This window comes from Alligator mississippiensis, chromosome 2 (genome assembly GCF_030867095.1).
Source record: "Alligator mississippiensis isolate rAllMis1 chromosome 2, rAllMis1, whole genome shotgun sequence".
Lineage (NCBI taxonomy): Eukaryota > Metazoa > Chordata > Crocodylia > Alligatoridae > Alligator > Alligator mississippiensis.
The window spans coordinates 40,621,813-40,627,812 of NC_081825.1; the positions used below are offsets into that span (position 1 = coordinate 40,621,813).

The 6,000-nt window shown below is 50.1% G+C and overlaps 1 long non-coding RNA gene across 5 annotated transcripts in view; it reads left to right on the plus strand.

Annotated features, from left to right (window-relative positions):
- The window catches only part of LOC109280773 (uncharacterized), a 117,557-nt gene extending 112,789 nt beyond the window's left edge, over nt 1-4,768 (plus strand). For all 5 annotated transcript variants that reach the window (XR_002087182.2, XR_009459745.1, XR_009459747.1 and 2 more), the window contains one exon: nt 3,953-4,768. This is a non-coding gene — a long non-coding RNA (uncharacterized LOC109280773). The remainder of the gene's footprint in view (nt 1-3,952) is intronic.
- The last annotated feature ends 1,232 nt before the right edge of the window (nt 4,769-6,000 follow it).

Below are 6,000 nucleotides of genomic sequence, written 5' to 3' on the forward strand. Positions count from 1 at the left end.
GTCAGAAAAACACAGGGTAGAATCAAACATTTACACACATGGAGTTTTGAAAATTTTAAATATATTTAAAATATCTGCTGTCTGAGGCAGTGACTACAGCACCTCAGTAAGTATAACGTAGACAATGAAGTGGAGAAATCATGTACACATCTATCTACTGTGAGTTCCAACGGGGAAAATATGGTTTCCATGGCAACTGCCACATTATACTCATGAACTCTCTGGAGTAGATTACATTTCTGAAAACTGCAAGTTTTCTTTTGGTTCTTTGTACAGAACTGCAGTTAAATTTGTCAAACTTACTTATTCAAAAAAGTGTCTGGATGCAGTTTTTTAGCTGCCATGTTACCAGTCGTAATTTTAATTTTTCTGTGATTTAGGTACATGAAGCAATCTGTATTTGAAGTAATTTTTTTGGAAAAACCAAACAAAAAACCTCATTGGTTTTATATTTTGCATGTTGGCAACTGGACTATTCATTTTAAACACCTAGAGAAAATTCAAGAATTTTGTCTCTGTATTCCTGAACATGGATCAAAACAGATCTCCCTATTGCATTACAGATAGGCACAGGAGGCATGCCAGCCCACCAACGGTCACCACCAACCTAATAAAGGGACACTTGGAGGGGCTGAATGTGTTTAAGTCAGCAGGCCCAGATGATCTTCATCCAAGGGTGCTGAAGGAATTGGCCAGTGTCATAGCAGAGCCACTGGCATGGCTGTTTGAGCACTCATGGTGCTCAGGTCAGGTCTCAGAGGACTGGAAAAGGACCAATGTGGTCCCTATTTTCAAGTAGGGGAGAAGGAGGATCTGGGTAACTATAGGCCGGTTAGTCTCACCTCTGTTCTTGAGAAAACCTTTGAAAAAATTGTCAAGGATCTCATCTGTGGGAGCCCAGCAGGAAAAAATAATTCTGAAGGGCAACCAGCACCGGATCATAGCAGGTAGATTCTGCCTGACAAACCTTGTTTCTTTTTATGAGTAGGTTGCAAAATGCTTAGATGCAGGAGTCTAGGTAGATGTCATCTACTTGGATTTTAAGAAGGCCTTCGATAAGGTATCTCATTCTATTCTCATAAACAAACGGAGCAGCTGTGACATAGATGATGACACTGTCAAGTGTGTGGCAAATTTGGCTTAAGGGTTGCACCCAGAGAGTAGTGGTAGATGGGTCAGTATTGACCAGGAAAGGTGTGGGCAGTGGGGTCCCCCAAGGCTTGGTCCTTGGACCTGTGCTATTCAATGTCTTCATCAGTGACTTGGATGAAGGCATGGAGAGCACTCTGTCCAAATTCACTGATGACATGAAATTATGGGGTACAGTAAACACATTAGTGGGAAGGGATCAAATCCAGGTGAACTGGACAGGTTGGAAAAGTGGGCAGAAAAGAATAGGATGCAGTTTAACAGCAACAAGTGCAAAGTTCTGCCTCTAGGAAGAAGGACTATCCAACACACGCATAGGCTAGGGGATGACCTTCTCAGCAGCACAGCTGCAGAAAGGGATCTTGGAGTCATAGTTGACTCCAAGATGAACATGAGCTGTCAATGCAATGAAGTAATCAGTAAAGCTAACCGCACTCCATCATGCATTAGCAGGTGCATGATAAACAGGTCCAGGGAGGTGATACTTCCTCTCTATGTGGCATTGGTCTGGCCACAGCTGGAGTACTACGTCCAGTTCTGGGTGCTGCACTTCAAGAGGGATGTGGATAACTTTGAGAGGGTCCAGAGGAGGGCCACTTGTATGGTTAGGGACCTGCAGGTAAGGCCCTGTGAGGAGAGTTTGAGGGAACTGGATCTCTTCAGCCTCCACAAGAGAAGGCTGAGAGGGGTACTTGTGGCTGTTTACAAATTCATTGGGAGGGAAAGGGGGTGGGGGTGGGGCAGCAATAAATGAGCCCCTGCTCAGGTCCCTTTCGACCCTACCAACTATGAAATAGGAGATTCTCTGTTTACCAGGGATGAAGTAATCAGTAAAGTTAACCACACTCTATCATGCATTAGCAGGTGCATCACAAACAGGTCCAGGGAGGTGATACTTCCCCTCTATGTGGCATTGGTCAGGCCACAGCTGGAGTACTGCATCCAGTTCTGGGCACCGCACTTCAAGAGGGCACCCCTTGGAATAACCAGGAACAATGGCCACATGCTGACAGAGAGCAAATTTAGTCTGGATGTCAGAAAGAACTTCTTTACAGTAAGGGTTGCCAGAATCTGGAATGGGCTTCCGAAGGTGGTGGTGCTCTCCCCTACCTTGGGGGTCTTTAAGAGGATACTGGACAAGCAACTGGCTGGGGTCATATGACCAGAGTGCTCTTTCCTGCCCAGGGCAGGGGGGCTGATTCAATGATCTATTGAGGTCACTTCGACCCTAACAACTAGAAACTATAAGAGTATGGTAGTGCTTAAAGGCCCAAAATACTTCTATTTTTCTTATCCTGACCACCATCCCCTACATTTTAACCGTGTTTGTGTGTTTAGGGGCTATCTATACCTGTATTAATATATACCATCCTTACTCCAATACAGGATGAAGGTTTTTTCCCCCAGTAATCATGGAGGGGAAAAAAGTTTCATCTTGATTTAAGTTTGGCCCAAAACAGGTGATGGTTCAGCTCTGGTTTTGGTCCTGAGTTTGCGGATGAAGCTAGAAGTGAGCCACCACCTTGTATGGAGTGTGTGTGTGTGTGTGTGTGTGTGTGTGTGTGTGTGTGTACGTACACACAAACTAAATACAGATGATCAAAAAGCCCAAGGAGGAATCCATTTAACTTTCACAGTTTTCTGTAAGTGGCCTAGATTAGATCAGTAGCAAACAGTATACATGTTCACTGTGGGAGGACAGGTATGCAGGCTGCTTGCACTGGTGGAGGCCAGCAGCTTAGGGGCATTCCTGCATGCCTCCCAGCATGTCCTGTGGGCTCCTCGGGGCTGCTGGAGACTGCCAAAAACAGCCAAGCACCCCCTGCCATCTGCTATTGGCTGCCAGGCATGGGTAAGAACACTCACAACCTCCTGACATGTCCCTGTGGACCCTTCCCCTTCCATAAGAGCCCCAGAGCAAGCACCCTCCATTGTGATTTGCATGTGCCTCCATGTCCTGGCCTGCCCATACCCTGCCATGGTATCCCATTGCTTTTGCACAAGCAGGGAGACCCAGGAGCTGTGGTTTGTCCTGCCTGTCACTCTGTGTGACTGTCACTGGAGGTTGAGGGACACTGCATGTGCCCATTAGACATGACACAGTAGTTGGTCACCATGGCTTGCAATTTCGTGTCCCTGAGTTAGCAGCCAGATGTCCTGTGCAGGGCTGTCTACTGCACCCTTTGCCTGCCAAGAAGCTGGATGTCCTGTGGACTGAGTCACTGACTTTCAGGTGGCTGATGAGGAGGAGGCCACAAAGGATGCCACGGACACTGGGGTGCTCTGGCACCACGTTCAGAACATCGAGTGCTAGTTCTGGGCCTGTACCACCAGTGCCAAGTGGTGGGAGTGGATCATCTTGGCCAACCAGGATAATGAGCAGTGAGTCCAGACCTTCCACATGCTTCAGGCCACCTTTATAGACATTGTTGACCAGCTAGCCTTCCACATAACATAACAGGATGTCTGCTTGCAGCCATCCCTCACTCTGGAGAGGCAGGTGAGTATTGCTGTCATGAAGCTGGCCACCCCTATCAGTTATCACTGTGTCACTAACTAGTTCAGTTTGAGCAAGACCATGGCCAGAGAGGTTGTTTGGGAGTTGTGCCTGGTCATCCAGGACATCCTGGTCAACCATTTCAGCCACCTCATCAACCTGCAGGAGGTGGTCATTGGCTTCCACTGCATGGGCTTCCCCAACTGCAAGGGGACCATGGGAAGCATCCACATCCCCATCCTCTGTTTGCCCTAGGCTATCCAGGTGTTCATCGACTTTATGTGCTACTTCTTTGTTGTCCTGCAGGGCATCATGGACCACCGGGACCGCTTCACCCACATCTTCACCAGCTGGGCGGGCAGCTTCCATGATGCCCACACCTTCTGCAACTCCCTGCTCCCACACTGATGCAGAGTGGGTGTGACCCTGCCCCCATCATTGGGGATCCATCTTATCCTCTCTTGCCCTGGATGATGAAGCTTTATGGGGGCAGCTGGACCATCAGAAGGAGCATATCAACTACTGCCTGAGCAGGTGCACTGTTATGGTGGAGTGTACCTTTGGCAGCCTCAAAGCTCATTGGTGGGCTCTCAGTGTGTGCCTCAAGGTGAATGAGGAGACCCTGCTGTGACTCGTTGTTACATGTTTTTCCCATAACATCTGTGACACTAAGAGGAAGATGATTCATGAAGCCTGGGTTGAGGAGGCATGGTGCCTGGACCAGGCATGGCAGGTCAGGTAACTTTGGTGCAGGGATGGGAGAGAGGGTAAACCCCACACTGAGGTTGGGGGCACTGGCTCCACACAGTGGCAGGGAGTCTAGATCTATGAAATGCTGGCCAACAACCTCTTCACACTTGGGGACCAGGAGCCCTCCATAGATGAGTAGAGCTGGAGGGTTTCAAGTGTCCATGCCCTGGTTCTGGGCTATGGATCTTCTGGCCCAGTCTTCTTTGGTGCTGCATCCTTGGCTACACTGCCTACAACCAAGGCTGCTTCTATTCCCCTGCTCCCCCATTCCACCAGGGGCACACACTGGAATGCAGGGGGATGTGGCATGAGGAAGAGATATTCCTCAGTTTGAAATGTTGCAGCTGCCAAAGTTTTCTAATTTTTACTAAAGAAAGCCTTTTGAACTTTGTCTGCGTCTCAGTTTGGTCCCTCTTCCCATTGCCACATGCCAGCATACCTTTGGAGGTCTCAGAGAGGTCTGTGAAAGGGACAAAATAACCTGGAGGGAGGAGTTAGGATGGGGAAGGGATGCCATCGGGGCCAAGCTCAACAAACACAAAATCTTGGAGGCGAGGCAAAGGTTAGGGGGCTTTGACTTGGCATGCTAATTCCTGGATTTAGGAGTGAAGATCGAGCACTCTTCCACATAGGAGTGTACACACGGATGATCCTAGACCTGCTGTCCATTTGAGAGAGCTACACAGTTGGGATGGCAGCATGGGTGGGAGGTGGCTGCTGGGCTGGAAGGAAGGAGGCTGCACGGTGGGAAGCATTCCCAAAATAGGGGCTGTGAACTTCTGGCTCTTCCTTATGGGACCTCCAGCCCACTCAGTCTCCACCCCTGGGGCCCAGTCTGCCCCTTTGGGGTCCCTGGCCATGTCTGGGCTTATGTTACCCAGCAGGATTGAGCCCAGGGGCTGCCTATTCCCACCAAAGCTGTACCACTCCACTGCAGTGGGACCTGGTCTAGGAGGGGGGCTGTGGGAGTAAAAGAGCTTCCCCCTTGGCCTCCTTCCTGGTGGATGGATGACCTGAGACCAGCAGGCTCTGTTGCCAGCCATAGTATTAATGATAGCCTGGTTCAGTGGGCTGGTGGACTGTACTCTTCTCCCTGATCTGAGTGGTCTTGTGCCCCCTTGGGACTGGCCTGGAACTGCTCAGGGGTACACAGGGTATACTGTATACACAGGGCGATTGCCAGGGATGGGGGGGTGTGGATCAGCTCTAGGAGGTGGGGTGGGGGGAAGGGCGGTACTCTGGCAGCTATGGCACTGGGGCCCAGGCACCCCGGTCCCACTGCCCTCACCCACCACCGTCCACTGGAGTGGGCTATACCTGGGCCCTTTCTGCTTTCCTGGATCATTGGTCACTGGATCCCTTGCACTATTCCTCCTGTCCTGGGTTCCTCTCCCACTCCCACTCAGATAGCTCCCAGTCAGGGCCTAATGGGGAACCATCTCCCATTGCCAGCATCCAGGAGTCCTTGGAGTGGGGCACGGCAGCCTGGGTGGCAGCCTTTCCCACCACTCCTGGCTAGAAGGGCTACAGATTTTTGGTGGGAGACAGAGCTTGCACTGGCCAGAGATGTCATAGGTGGACACAAAGCAGTCCAGGACCCTAAC